General features: G+C 37.4%; 1 long non-coding RNA gene across 1 annotated transcript in view; it reads right to left on the bottom strand.

The window, feature by feature from the left end:
- Positions 1-414: 414 nt before the first annotated feature.
- The window catches only part of LOC112447567 (uncharacterized), a 181,988-nt gene continuing 166,271 nt past the window's right edge, over positions 415-16,131 (bottom strand). Inside the window, exon 5 of the long non-coding RNA XR_003035768.2 lies at positions 415-883. This is a non-coding gene — a long non-coding RNA (uncharacterized lncRNA). The remainder of the gene's footprint in view (positions 884-16,131) is intronic.

The raw sequence follows: 16,131 nt of genomic DNA, 5'->3' as shown, positions 1-16,131 counted from the left end.
GCAATTTTAATTGTCAACTCATGGTTAATGCTTTTTAAAAATAACACTTAAAATGTTAAAGTGCATAATTTTACTTTAATGAAAAAGAATTTTTATGTTTACTTTTCTCATTTTGTGGGTATAGGGATGACATGAACAGAACACTGTATTCAGGTAAGAATATATTATTTGTTTCTCACATTTAGTTAGGGAATTTTTCATCTATGGTTTGTTAAAAAATTTGAAAGTTAATTAGATAAGTAGTTATAACATCACATGAATGACTAGATTCTAATTATTAATGCATGTGGCTGGCAAAAAATAATATTCTCTTTAAATGACAGTCCTAAATAAGCCTGCATTTTAAACTTTTGCTATTATTGTTGTAGTTTTATTTTGCTTTTGTAAATTGCCTGTCATTTTCTGCACCTGTCTGTTGTCCTTTTTTTCTATTCCTCCAGATCTTGTGGGAAAGAAGGACAGATTATTATATTTGTTATGGTAACAATATGTACTATATTGTATATGATAAAATCAGTAGCTGAATATAGTAGTAAACAAAAAAGTTCTTACTCTTTTAACATTCCAAGAGTAGGTGCCATTCCAGAGTTAGGTGAGCCATGGTCTGTTCCACACAGTCTCTGGGGTTCCAGCTATAAAAGATGTGCCTTCTAGAAAAGTAACTCCAAAAATTGCCCTGAGTTTCAGCCATAAGAAATGAAATGAAAACAGAAAAGGTGAGGAAGTCACAAATCTTTCTCAAACAATGGTTTGAAATATATTTACTGCACTTCTGTAGGCATTCTGTGGCTTAGAACAGGTCACATGAGCCTCCTGAAATCCAAGCTGGGGGAAGACTGGGTAATGTGATTTCAAGTGGGCAACTCCTTCCCCAGATTTGTTCCTGCAAAGAGGAAATGTGAACCAGTCACAGTTGGTCTCTAAGTACTAAATGTTCATGGGCACACTTTCCACAGTACTCAGAACACAGCCAGGATGGATTTTTACTTTCTTTGCTTCATATCTGATATTTAGTTGCTGATTTTTTAAACAACTGTTTTCCTTTCAATTTTTTTAACTTTTATTGTGAGAGAGAATACACTATTAATAGTTGGTAATGAATTTTTAAGGCAGGCAGAAAATCATTAAAGATATAGATGACCTGAACAGCACTTTCAATCCACTTGATTTAATTGACATTTATGTAATATTCCATCCGATGCTTTATTCTTTGAGGGTAGTGCTACCATAAACTAAACCAGATAAAGACATTACATAGAAAGATAACTCTCATCCAGAAATTCTCATCAACAGAGAACAAAAAAAATTCTTAATAAAATATTTGCAAATGAATCAAAAAATATAAGAAAAAATTATACACCAAATGGAATGTATGCTGGGGAAATGAAGCAGTTCCAGCATTAAAAAAAAAAAAAATCAATGTAATTTACCACAGTAACTGGCTAAAGAGGAAAAGTCATAAATATAAATTGATTTAGAAATAACATTTGACAAAAGCCAATACTCGTTCATGATACTCTCTCTCAGCAATCTAAGAATAAGTGGAAACTTCCTTACTTTATCAAACAATCAAACAAACAAAACAGTATGCCTCTAGAACACCTATCACTGAGATGATTCTAAGTGGTTTGAGACTGGAAACTTTTCTCCTAAAATTAGCATGCCTATTTAACATTTTGTTGGAAGTTCTAGTTAGTACAATAGGGCAAAAATTTCATAAAGAAGAAGAAATACATGTATATACACACACACATTCAAAAGGTAGAAATAAAACTGTATTTTCTGAGAGAATGATCAACTATGTGGAAAAATAGATTATCTAACAAAAATCTCTTGGAACTAACAAGTAATTACAGCACAGTCACAGGAAATATATAAGGTTACTATGCAAATGCCTGTTTCCCTATAGTTCAGCCATACCCAGTCAGAATGTATAATTTAAAAAGAATCATTGGGCTTCCCTGGTGTCTCAGTGGTGAAGAATCCACCTGTCAATGCAGGAGACATGGGTTCATTTCCCTGGTCCAGGAAGATCCCACATGCTGCAGAGCAGCTAAGGCTGCGTGCCACAGGTACTGAGCCTATGCTCTAGAGCCTGGGAGCTGCAACTGCTGAGCCCATGTGCCCCAACTGCGGAGCCCACACGCCTGGAGCCTGTGCTCCACAGTGAGAGGAGCCATGGCAGTGAGAAAGCTGCACACTGCAAATAGAGAGCAGCCCCACCCCCCACCCCCCACCGCAACTAGAGAAAAGTCTACAGAGCAACACAGACCCAGCACAGACAGAAATGAATAAAATTATTTTAAAAAAGAAATCATTTACAATGACACCAGTGTAAATGGAACCTGTGTATAAATCTAATGAAACACATACAGGATCTGCCTGCTGGAAAGTACAAAACATTGATAAAATAAATCAAAAGACATCTTTATAAATTGAGTTATTACATGTTCATTATTAGAAAAACTCAATATTTTTAAGACATAAATTCTCTCACGCTTGATATGGATTGAAAAGTATCTCAGCCAAAGTTCTAGATAGCTATTTTAGAGGTCTTAACAAACCGATCCTGAGTTTCCTACGGAAAGGAAAAGTACCTAGAAGTGTCAACACAGTGTGGGAGTATGGAAACAAAGTTGGAGGACTCTCACAGCATGATTTCACCTTTAGTAATCAAGGTAGCATGTTACTGATAATAAAATAGATACCTAGGTCAATGGAATATAATAAAGAACTCAGATGCAGATGTATACAAATATAATTAATTGATTCTTACAAAGGCAGAAGGTGAAAGACCTATAATTTAAAAACAGTAAGACATTGATGAAGAAAATTGAAAATGATACAGAGAAAGGGAAAGATATCCCATACTCTTGGATTGGAAGCATTAATGTTGTTAAAATGGCCATGCTACCCAAGGCAATCTATAGATTTAATGCAATCAATCCCTATCAAAATACTCATGGCATTTTTCACAGAACCAGAAAAAAATAATCAAATTCACATGGAACCACAGAAGACCCCAAGTTGCCAAAGCAATCTTGAGAAAACAAAGCTGGAGATACCATTAAAGTCCCAGACTTTAAATTATATATTACAAAGCTACACATAGATTGGTAGAACAGACTAGAGAGCTCAGAAATAAACCCCCATGCTTACAGTAAATTAATATAACAGAGGAGGTAAGAATATACAATGAACAAGAACAGTCTCTTCAACAAGTGGTGCTGGGAAAACTGGACAGCCAGCTAAATGTACAAGAATGAAATTAAAACACTTTCTCATACCATACACAAAAATGAGTGCAAAATGGATTCATCCAAAACCTAGATTACTGTTGTTGTTTAGTCACCAAGTCATGTCTGACTCTTTGCAACCCCGTGGATTGCAACACACCAAGCTTCCCTGTCCTTTACTATTGCCCAGAGTTTGCTCAAACTCATGTCCGTTGAGTTGGTGATGCCACCAAACATTTCATCCTCTGTTGCCCCATCTCCTTTTGCCTTCAGTGTTTCCCAGAATCAGGATTTATTTTCCAGTGAGTTGGCTCTTTGCATCTGGTGTCCACAGTATTGGAGCTTCAGCATCCTTTCTTCCAATGAATATTCAGGGTTGATATACATTAGGATTGCTGGTTGATCTCCTTGCTGTCCAAGGGACTCTCAAGAGTCTTGTCCAGCACCACAATGAGAAAGCATCAATTCTTTGGTGCTGAGCTTTCTTTATGGTCCAACTCTCACATCCATACATGACTACTGGAAAAACCATAGCTTTGATTATATGCACTTTTGTAAACAAAGCGATGTCTCTGCTTTTTAATATCTGTCTAGGTTTGTCATAGCTTTTCTTCCAAGAAGCAAGTGATTTTATTTTTTTTTTTTAATTTCATGGCTGTAGGCACTGTCCACAGTGATTTTGGAGCCCAAGAAAACAAAATCTGTGACTGTTCCCATATTTTTCCGTATCTATTTTCCATGAAGTGATGGGATTGGCTCCTATTATCTTCGTTTTTTGAATGTTGAGTTTTAATCCATCTTTTTCATTCTCCATTTTCACCTTTATCAAGAGGCTTTTTAGTTCCTCTTTAATTTCTGCCATCATCTGCATATCTGAGAGTGTTGCTATTTCTCCCAGCAATCTAAATTCCCCCTAGTGAGTCATCCAGCCCAGCATTTCTCATGATTTACCCTGTATAAAAGTCACATAAGCTTTTAAGGGTGACAACAAACAGCCTTGACATACTCCTTTTGTTCCATGTCCAGTTTGAATGTTTCTTCTTGACCTGCATACATGTTTCTCAGAAGGCAGGTAAGGTGGTCTGGTATTCCCACCCCTTGAAGACTTTTCCAGTTTGTGTTGATACACATAGTTCAAGGCTTTAGAGTAGTCAATGAAACAGAAGTAGATGTTTTTCTGGAATTCCCTTGCATTTTCTATGACCAGAGGATGTTAGCAATGTAATTTCTGGTTCCTCTGCCTTTTCTAAATCCAACTTGTATATCTGGATATACAGTGACTATCAATGTGGATGTACAGTCCACATACTGTTGAAGTCTAGCTTGAAGAATTTTGAGCTTTACCTTGGTAGCATGTGAAATGAGGGCAATTGTGTGGTAGTTTGAACATTCTTTGGCATTGCCCTTCTTTGGAATTGGGGTGAAAACTGAACTTTTCCAGTCCTGTGGCCACTCCTGAGTTTTCCAGATTTGCTCGCATATTGAGTGCAGCACTTTAACAGCATCATCTTTTAGGATTTGAAATAGCTCAGCTGGAATTCCATCACCTCCACTAGCTTTGTTTGTAGTAATGCTTCCTAAGGCCCCTTTAACTTCACATTCCAGGATGTCTGGCTCCAGGTGAGTGATCACACCATCATAGTTATCCAGATAATTAAGACCTTTTTTGTACACTTCTGTGTATTCTGGTAAAACTTGGTTCACTGGAGAAGGAAATGCAAACCACTTTAGTATTCTTGCCTTGAGAACCCCATGGACACTATGAAAAGACTTAGATGTAAGACCTGAAACCATAAAATTCTTAGAAGAGAAGCAGAGTACTCTTTTATATAAACCAGGGCAATATTGTTTTTAGATGTGTCTCCAAATGCGAGTGAAATAAAAGCAAAAATAAACAAATTAGACCTTATTAAACTTAAGTGCTTTTTTACAACAAAGAAGCTTATCAACAAAACAAAAAGACAACCTACTAGCATGGGTGTGTAAATGGAATGACTGATAAGAAGTCAATATCCAAAATATATAAACAGCTCATACAATTCAATATTTAAAAAAAAAAAACAAACTCAATAATTAATTGGCCTGAAAACCTGAATAGACATTTGTCCAGGTAAGACACACAAATGGCTAACAAACATGAAAAGATGCTCAACATCACTAATTATTAGAGAAATCCAAACCAGAACTACAATGAGGTATCACCTTGTATCTATCAGAATGACTATCATTAAAATGTCTTCAAATATACAGTCTTAGAGAGGATGTGGATTAAAGGGAATCCTTGTACATTGTTGATGGGAGTATAAATTGGGGCAGCCACTATGGATGTTCCTCAGAAAATTAAAATTAGCACTACAATTTGATCCAGTAACTTCACTCCTAATGTACACCCACACACACACATATCTAGAAAACCTAAGTTGAAAAAGTACATGCAGCCTAATGTTCAGAGCAGCATTATTTACAATAGCCAAGATATGGGAGGAATCCAAGTACCTATAAACAGACAAATTGATAAAGAAGATATTTTTATGTTTGTGTCTGTTTATCTATATATATGCCTGCTAAGCCACTTCAGTCGTGTCTGATGCTTTGTGACACTATGGACCATGGCCCACCAGACTCCTTTGTTCATGGGTTTCTCCAGGCAAGAATACTGGAGCAGGCTGCCATGTCCTCCTCCAGGGGAACTTCCCAACCCAGGGATTGAACCTACGTCTCTTATATTTCCATCATTGACTGGCAGATTCTTTACCACTAGCACCATCTGGGAAGCCTCATGTATATGTATGGAAAATAATTCAGTCCTAAAAAAAATGTTCTGCCATTTACAGCAATATAGATGGAACTAAAGAATAGTATGCCTCATGAAATAAGTCAGACAAAAGAAAAACAAATACTGTATGATATTACTTATATGCGGAAACTAAAAAATAATGCAAATGAGTGAGTATGCAGAACAAACTCACAAATACATGAAAGAAACTAGTGGTTTCTGAAGTGGAGAGACAGGTGTGGAGGGACGAATTAGAGGTATAGGATTAAGAGATACAAACGACCATACATAGAACAGATAAGCAACAGGGATATATTGTACAGCACAGGAAATCATAGCCATTATTTTGTAATAACTTTTAATGGAGCATAATTCGTAAAAAATACTGAATCAATATGCTGTACACTTGAAATTATTATAATACTGTAATTCAACTCTACTTCAACAAAGAAGTGATAAAAAATAGGCACAGAGGCAATTTAATGGAGGAAATATAGATTTTCAATAAATGGTACTAGAAAAATTAGACAATTGTATACAAAATATACCTTACAAAGTACACAAAAGTTATGATAAATTTGTAGTAAACCTAGGTGTAAAATGGAGAAGGCAATGGCACCCACTCCAGTACTCTTGCCTGGAAAATCCCATGGATGAAGGAGCCTGGTAGGCTGCAGTCCATGGGGTCGCTAAGAGTCGAACACGACTGAACGACTTCACTTTTTGCATTGGAGAAGGAAATGGCAACCCAGGAGAATCCCAGGGACAGGGGAGCCTGGTGGGCTGCCGTCTATGGGGTTGTCCAGAGTCAGACACGACTGAAGCGACTTAGCAGCAAGTGTAAAATACAGAGATATTAAAACTTGCAAAAAAAAGACATTGGAGAAAAATCTGGTTTGTATTTGTCAGTAAATTTTTACTTTTTAGGCCATGTCACACAGCTGGTGGGATCTTAGTCCCCTGACCAGGGTCCACACCAGTGCCCTCTGCAGTGGAAATGTGCAGTCCTAACCACTGTAAGCCAGGCTGTCTGTCAATAAGCTTTTAGCTACCACACTAAAAGCCTGATTCATGAAAGAAAAAGTAACTTGGACTTTATTAAAATAAAGCCACTGTTCTACAAAATACACTGTTAGAACAGGAAAAGACAAGCTACATACTGGAAATGATATGTCCTGACAAAATCCTGCGTGTGCTTACTTTTAGTAACCTTATTGATAATCACAAAAATCTGGAGTTAACCAAGATGTCCTTCAATAAATGAATGGATAAACTTTCATAACACATCTCTGATAAAGAATGCATTCTCACAGTATACAAATAACTCTTATAACTCAACAAAATATAATGAACAGGCCATTAAGAAATGGATACAAGATCTTACCAGACAGTTCACCAAAGGAAGTATGTAGATGGCATGTAGATATTTTAAAAAATGTTTAATATCATTTCTTATCAGGGAATTGCAAATTGACACAGGAATGAAACCCTACTACACACTTATTAGAATGCTTAAAATCCAAAAATAGACAATACTAATCTCTGCCAAGGACAAAGAACATCGGAACCAATCATTTGGTACTGGTGGAAATTAAAAATGATACAGGACTTTGAAACACAGTATGGAAGTTTCTTCTCAAGCAAATCAAAGTTTTACCACATAATCTAACAGTCATTCCCCTACATTCTTACTAAATTGGTTTCAAAAGTTATGTCCTTGCAAATTCCTGCATGTGAATAATAATAGTAACTTTATTCATAATCACAAAAATCTGGAATTAACCAATATGTCCTTCAATAAATGCATGGATAAATTTTAATATGTCAGCTCAATGGACTGCTCTTCAGAGATAAAAATAATGATTTGTCACTCTGTGTGAAGACATGAATCTAAATTCTAAGTGAAAGAAACTAGGCTACATTTTGCATGATTCCAATTATATGACATTTGGAAAAGTAAAACTACATGGATTATAAAGAGATCAGCTGTTGTCTGGTGTTTGGAGATGGGGCTGAATATGTGAAGTACTTTGAATATTTTAGGAGGTTGAAATTATTTGGTAAGAATAATGCTGGTGAACTTATGACATTATGCATTTGTCAAAACTTATAGAAGTTTGTAGCACAAAGAGAGAACTTTAGTGTATACTAGTTAAACAAAAAACAAACATTTGGGAGAACAGAGGACCCCATTTTGTAAAAAGTGACAGAACTTAACAATCTGATTGTAATACAAGTGAGTGAAGCAGTCTCACCAAATGCGGGCAGGGAGAGAAACATGCTGATCTATATAACTTTGGAAATGAGTTGCAGCTATAAGACTAAAGGCAAAGGGACTATACATAAGCACTCTAGTTGGTAAAACCATATCCTATGAGGGTAGGGTTAACAATTCTGAAACCAATATACATATATAAGGGAATTGAACAATCAATTAAATAGATGGCAGATGCTGGGATCAGGTGCCTTATTGTGGCCGTGAGAAGTTAGAGACCATGAAGGGGAAAATGTTAGAGCAGTCCATGTAGTAACTGCATAGAGTTGGAGACATCATGTGAACTCATGTTTACTGTTATGTAGATACATGTCAATATATATAGAATGTTTATGTGTGTGTGTAAAAATACACACATAATATTTCCCTTTTCTGTCCACTGAAAGGGCCTAGAAGTACTAAATCCCAGTTGCAAACTGTAAAACAGTGTCCAGGTTTTGTTTCTGATATACATAAACTGAATATATATATGAAATTACATATGTAAGTGAATTGTGTCTGATTGTGTCATGTCTGATTCTTTCTGACCCATGGACTATATAGCCCATGGAATTCTCTAGGCCAGAACACTGGAGTGGGTAGACTTTCCCTTCTCCCGGGTTCCTTCCCAACCCAGGGATCGAACCCAGGTCTCCTGTGTTGTACACAGATTCTTTACCAGCTGAGCCATCAGGGAAGCCCAAGAATACTGGAGCGGGTAGCCTATCCCGTCTCCAGAGAATCTTCCCAACACAGGAATAAAAATGGGGTCTCCTGTGTTGCAGCTGGATTCTTTACCAACTGAGCTATAGAACTGAGAAAGGAGTATGTCAAGGCTGTATATTTTCACCCTGCTTATTTAACTTATATGCAGAGTGTATCATGCAAAATGCTAGGCTGAATGAAGCACAAACTGGAATCAAGGTTGCTGGGAGAAATATCAATAACCTCAAATATGCAGATGAGATTACCCTTATGGCAGAAGGCAAAGAAGAACTAAAGAGCCTCTTAATGAAAGAGGAGAGTGGAAAAAGTTGGCTTAAAACTCAACATTCAAACAACTAAGACAACGGCATCTGGTCCCATCACTTCATGGCAAATACATGGCAAAACAATGGAAAAAGTTACAAACTTTATTTATTTATTATTTTGGCTCCGAAATCACTGCAGATGGTGACTGCAGCCATGAAATTAAAAGACGCTTGGTCCTTGGAAGAAAAACTATGACCAACTTACCCTGTATATTAAAAAGCAGTGACATTACTTTGTAGACAAAAGTCCGTCTAGAAGAAAGCTGAGTGCTGAAGAATTGATGCTTTTGAACTGTGGTGTTGGAAAAGACTCTTGAGAGTCCCTGGGACTGCAAGGAGATCCAACCAGTCCATCCTAAAGGAAATCAATCCTGAATATTCATTGGAAGGACTGATGCTGAAGCTGAAACTCCCAATATTTTGGCCACCTGATGTGAAGAGCTGACTCATTTGAGAAGACCCTTATGTTGAAAAAGATTGAAGGCAGGAGGAGATGGGGATGACGGAGGATGAGATGGTTGGATGGCATTACTGAATCCATAGAGTTTGAGCATGCTCTGGGAATTGGTGATGGACAGGGAATTCTGGTGTGCTGCAGTCCATGGTATCACAGAGAGTCGGACACAACTGAGTGACTGAACTGAACTGAGCTATAAAAAATCTAAAATATCTAAAATATATCTAGTCATATGTATTATATTTACTGTATATATCTTTAAACTTTTATATTCTTTATTAAAAAATAAGTATCCTTGGAGAAATTATTGGCTGCAGATACATAAGATGAGCCAGCAGCATTTTATATTGATAGAAAGGTAAAGAAGTGCTCAGAGAAATAAACGAGTGTTTCAAAAAGACACAGGAGCCAACTGAAAGAGCTCCCAAAACCTAAACCTAAAGCAAATTGAGCAACAACATGAATAAAATAATACTGAATTATAAGCTATAGTATAAAATATTTAAGTCCATTGATTTAAATAAATGTTTAAATAATAACATTTTTCTTTATAAAAATAAAGAAAGAAAATAGACTATTCTTCCAATTAGATGAGCCAGCAGCATTTTATATTGATAGAAAGGTAAAGAAGTGCTCAGAAAAATAAACGAGTGTTTCAAAAAGACACAGGAGATATAAAAAAGAAGGAAAATAGACTATTTTTCCAATTAGAAGAACTCAGAAGAATCTGTGCAGGTACTGTGCCCTCAAGGAAGTGCTTTATCTCCCTACTCCTTAAATGGGGTCTATACATAGGCTATGCTTCAAAGAGTACCATATGGCATTGAAGAAAAAAAGACTAATTATTCAGCAGAGAAATCTGACAAACACTATTTCAGCCAGGTGGTCAAGATTAACCTCAAAAGTGATACCAAATTACAGTGTGTTCATTTGATAGAGTATGACAAGAATGACATTTTTCTCTGTAATTACTATCACAAACGTAACCTAACTTCAGTCCTAACCATGAGAGAAAAACATCAGCCAGACTCCAGTTAAGGTTCATTCTAAAAATATATATGAATTATACTCATTGCTGTCAATGTCATTCATTCGTAACAAGGAGTATCTGAGAAAGTGTCATGGCCAAGAGCAAACGAAGGAGACAGGATCACCAAGTGTAGGGTGGTGTGCTGTGTGGGGTTCTAACGAAATCTGGATAAAGTATAAACTTTAGTTAACTATTACCTGTGACAACTACACTATGCTAATGTACAATTTCATTAATAAGGAAAACTGGATTTTGGTTCTGTTGGAACTCTACAGTTTTCACAAATTTTATGAAAATTTTAAACTAGTATATCATTTTTAAAAGCTTACTAATTTTTAAAAGTCCTGAAAATTTTACTTCATTTTGACTGGTTCTCAGTAATATCATCTTGGGAGTCTTTACTGGCCTGAATTGAAAATGCTTTCCATTGAGCAACCAGACTCCTTTACTCAAATATATGCGTGCCTGCGGTGCGTGCTAAGTCAGATTAGTCATGTCCAGCTGTGTGACCCTGTGGACTGTAGCCTGCCAGGCTCCTCTCCCATGGGATTTTCCAGGAAGACTACTGGAGTGGGTTGCCAGGCGCTCCTCCAGAGGATCTTCCCAAGCTAGGGATTGAACGCAAGTCTCTTACAGTTCCTGCATTGGCAGGTGGGTTCTTTACCACTAGCATCATATTTGAGAGGGAAGCCCTCTCAAATATATATATGTGTATATATATATATATATATATATATATATATATATATATATATACATATGAGTAATTCTGTCCTATATGGAGAGCTAGTTTTAAATAATTAATTAAAACCAGGATTATGAATTCCTCCTTCTGGCATTTAATATCTCCTGACTTTTCCCTTTCAGAATACTGTTGTATGAAGGTCTTCCTTGCTGTTTATCATTTCCCTCACAAGTAGCAGCTTGAATTTTCCACTTTCTCCTTGTTGTTTTGCTCTGCTATTCTTTGTTGTTCCCTTTGATTTCCCTTTATCTTCTTCACTTAACCAGCTACTTTTTATTTTTATCATGCAATGCAACAACTGCAGAATATAATCAGATCTTTGTTCACTATTTAAGAGTGTATTTGTACTATGCCATTTCTTAATCTGCCTGAAATACACAAATAAAATTTAAGGTACAGTGTTCTCTTAAGAAGGTGAAAATGTTCATGAATCTGTTTCTTGAATTGTGTGCTTGGTAATATGAATTAATTATTATCTTTTGATACCCTATCTGAGTGCTTTGCTGGTAGCTCAGTTGGTAAAGAATCCACCTGCAATGCAGGACACTAGGGTTAGGTTTCTGGATTGGAAAGATCCCCTGGAGAAGGAAATGACAACCCACTCTGGTATTCTTGTCTGGAGAATCTCATGGAATGAGGAGCCTGGCAGGCTATAATCCATAGAATTGTAAGAGTTGGACACGACTGAGTGACTAAACCACCACCACCACCTTATCTGAAACCCAGTTTGCTGCTGCTGCTAAGTCGCTTCAGTCGTGTAAAATGCTGTGCGACCCCATAGACGGCAGCCCACCAGGCTCCCTCGTCCCTGGGATTCTCCAGGCAAGAACACTGGAGTTGGTTGCCATTTCCTTCTCCAATGCATGAAAGTGAAAAGTGAAAGTGAAGTCGCTCAGTCGTGTCCGACTCTCAGTGACCCCATGGACTGCAACCCACCAGGCTCTGCCATCCCTGGGATTCTCCAGGCAAGAATACTGGAGTGGGGTGCCATTTCCTTCTCCAGAAACCCAGTTTAGTGAGATGTAAATGAACCCAGTTGAGTGAGGGACTTGTATCACTGTTTGAAAGAATTGCATTTTGCTTATTATCACTTAGACCTACTGGCAAGTGACAGTTCCCCTCTTTCAGAATATCCCAAAGTTCCCCTTATTTTTGAGTCATATCAAGTTTAGAATATTTTAAAGATATTTTTCAGTAATGATAATTATCTTGGCTTTAACTAACACCCAATTAGGTGTGGACTGATCTTAGGTAAAATTAAGTTGTGAGCCATTTCCTTTTCTGCTATTCTGTGTCTGTATACACAGTATCAAATTGGTTCCAAGTTTAAGTTTTAAAGAAAGATAAATAGGGCTTGTATCCTAGCTAAGACAAAATATGTTCTTGAATACAATGATTTTGTGGAAGCTACTACTCTGTTCCTCAAATTTCTAACTGTAAAGTAGGAATAATAATTTTTACCAAATAGCTTTTTTTGTGAGCATTAAATTTGGTAATTTGTGTAAAATATCAGAAGAGCTCCTCTGTACAATCACAGACACTCAAAAATAGCTGCTTCTTAGCTATAGGAATCTTCAATATAATGCCACACAAATGCTCTGATGAAATATCCTACTATGCCATTATAGGCTATTCATACTTCATACCCATTCACTTACTCTGAGGGCACAGCTAGTGAGAAATATGATTATGTCTAAAACTCTGTGCTAAATTTCACATGTGAGGCAAGACTTTAGCAGAGGAGTCCTGCATAATGGATACCACCAGTGACTTAAGAAATGCAGACTGAAGTGGGGAAAATGGGAATATCTGAGATAAGACTTACAGAGCACAGCATTGTGTTTAGACCTGCCTCTATGCTTATGTAGTTGGACTAAAATTCACACATGCTGAGGAGTACGTAGAAGCCTTGAGTGTGTGTGTGTGTGTCTGTGTGTGTGTGTGTGTGGAGGTGTGGGAGTTGGAAGCATAGAAGTCATGGGTGTATAGCATTAGATTTGCTGTGGCCAAAAAAAAAAGGTAAAGAAATGGACTAAGTTTTTAAAATGCAGAAATTATAGGTTCAAAACAAAGTAAAATTCATTTTGGGTAAGAGACAATTTTGTTCTTGCTCAAAAATATCATCTGTTTAATTTGAGTTGGTTGTTATCAGTAACTCACATTTGCATATTATATTCAGGTTTACTGTCAGTTCAGTTCAGTTCAGTCGCTTAGTCGTGTCTGACTCTTTGTGACCCCATGAATTGCAGCACGCCAGGCCTCCCTGTCCATCATCAACTCCTGGAGTTCACTCAACTCATGTCCATGGAGTCAGTGATGCCATCCAGCCATCTCATCCTCTGTCGTCTCCTTCTCCTCCTGCCCCCAATCCCTCCCAGCGTCAGAGTCTTTTCCAATGAGTCAGCTCTTCGCATGAGGTGGCCAAAGTACTGGAGTTTCAGCTTCAGCATCATTCCCTCCAAAGAAATCCCAGGGCTGATCTCCTTCAGAATGGACTGTCAATCCGTATTATAAACAAGGTCTTAGTATCTTAACTGTTAATAACATTTTAATCCTCCACTGACTTCTTTGCCTGAACTTGTAAGCATAATTTTTCTTTATCTGTTTATACTTAGCCTTACTATATTACCTCAGTTTTTGTGCTAGGTAAATATTTACTTTAAAAAAGAATTGTAACTGAACTTTCTCCTGATGTTCTAGTCAGGCTATTCAGTTTTCTTTGTTGTTGTTGTTTATGGATTTACCAGTATTCTGACTTTTGTATAAGTTGTTTATTTTGTTATCTCATGCCATATTTCTTCTTTCCTATGTTACTGATAGTTAAATTGCCTAAAACCTAGATACCTACCTGAGTTATAGTTCTCTTGGACACTGTTCATTTCAAAGCATTTGCCTGCCTGAAGCCCGTTACCACCTAAATCTTCCTAGACTGTTCTCAGTGCTCACTGCTTGATGCGATACTTCCTGACACCCTGAATTAGTCTTTTGTGTGGTATACTTTGTTGAAGTACTCTCAAACCAGAAACAAATTAGTCCTCAGATTTCTCCTGCTGATTCTTTCTGCTCTGTCTTTAAAAATTATCAGATTTATTAGGCATTACTCCTTTCTTTTGTGATGCCAACCTGGGACTATTTTTAATCAACCTTTTTTTTCTTATTAAGAACTTTGTGAGAATGGCTATAATTGACATTTCTAAAATTTCCTCCTTCAACAATTCCCTTGTATTTTAAATGACCTGTCAGGGATAAATTTGTTACAGCATAATGAGATCTCATTTCCCGTTCTCCAGTACAAAATATGTTGGATTTGGTCAAGATGGGAATCCTATAGGGAAAAAAAAAATGAGGTGAGAAATGTAGTTTGATCGTTAGTGATCAGGGACAGAATCCTGGCAAGATTGGGGTCAACCTGAATTTGCCACTTGGACAATGTGACTTCTGAGAGACTTCAGTCTGTGTCCTCAAGTTGGACAAGGAGGGTTACCCCACATGGCAGAGCCTGAGCTTAGAGTTTAGAGAACTGGCCTGAGGCTCTTAGGAGCTGCTTAAGAAAGTGTCTACAGCCTCTGTCATGGGTGTTTCCTAGCATCTAGTCAAAGGATCTTGGATTAATTTATTCTTTTTTCTTCCATAGAAATTTTAAGTATTTATACTTTGGAGCTTCATAGATGGTGCTAGTGGTAAAGAACCTACCTGCCAATGCAGGTGACATAAGAGTTGGGAGTTTGATCCCTGAGAAGGGGCATGATAACCCACTCCGGTATTCTTGCCTTGAGAATCCCATGGACAGCGAGCCCAGCGGGCTACAGTTCACAGGGTCACAAAGAGTCAGACACAACCGAAGCAACTTAGCATGCATGCACTTTGGAGCAGGTTGGCTTTGGGAAGGTTAGGAATGTTGATTTTAAGTAAAGACATTGTTTACTATTTCAATAATTCTGTTTCCAGTGCTTATTGTCTTTAAGATATTATGAGGAAGACATTTTGCCCTTCTAGGTACTTCTAGCTGGTCTAAGAGTTAGATGGACATGAAATCAATTAACAGGAGAAAAATCAAAAGCTTTTAATGTTTATACATGGAGGAAACCCAGGAAAACTGAGTAACTGGCCAAAATGGCCAAAACCTTCACATTAATATCATTTTCACCTGAAGACAAGTGAGGATGTTGGGGCTAGTGGTTTGGAAATTCAGAGAGGGGGAATACAATTCACATGACATGGAGATGGAAAGACAAATGTTTGCAAAACAAGTGTTTTCTGAGTCATACAGAGGCAACAGGAGATAGAGTGAAATTTTAACAAACAGGCTTTGCTAGCTCCCCCCTGTCTACTGCACCTTCAGTTTAGCTCAGTCACTCAGCTGTGCCCAACTCTGTGACCCCATGAACTGCAGCATGCCAGGGTTCCCTGTCCATCATAACTCCCAGAGCTTACTCAAATCCATGTCCATTGAGTCGGTGATGCCATCCAACCATCTCATCCTCTGTTGTCCTCTTCTCCCCCCACCTTCAATCTTTCCCAGCATCAGGGTCTTTTCAAATGAGTCAGTTCTTTGCATGAGGTGGCCAAAGTATTGGAGTTTCACCCTCAGCATCAGTCCTT

This window comes from Bos taurus, chromosome 7 (genome assembly GCF_002263795.3).
Source record: "Bos taurus isolate L1 Dominette 01449 registration number 42190680 breed Hereford chromosome 7, ARS-UCD2.0, whole genome shotgun sequence".
NCBI lineage: Eukaryota > Metazoa > Chordata > Mammalia > Artiodactyla > Bovidae > Bos > Bos taurus.
Note: the sequence above shows the minus strand (reverse complement) of the source record. Positions and strands in the feature narration are given on the sequence as shown.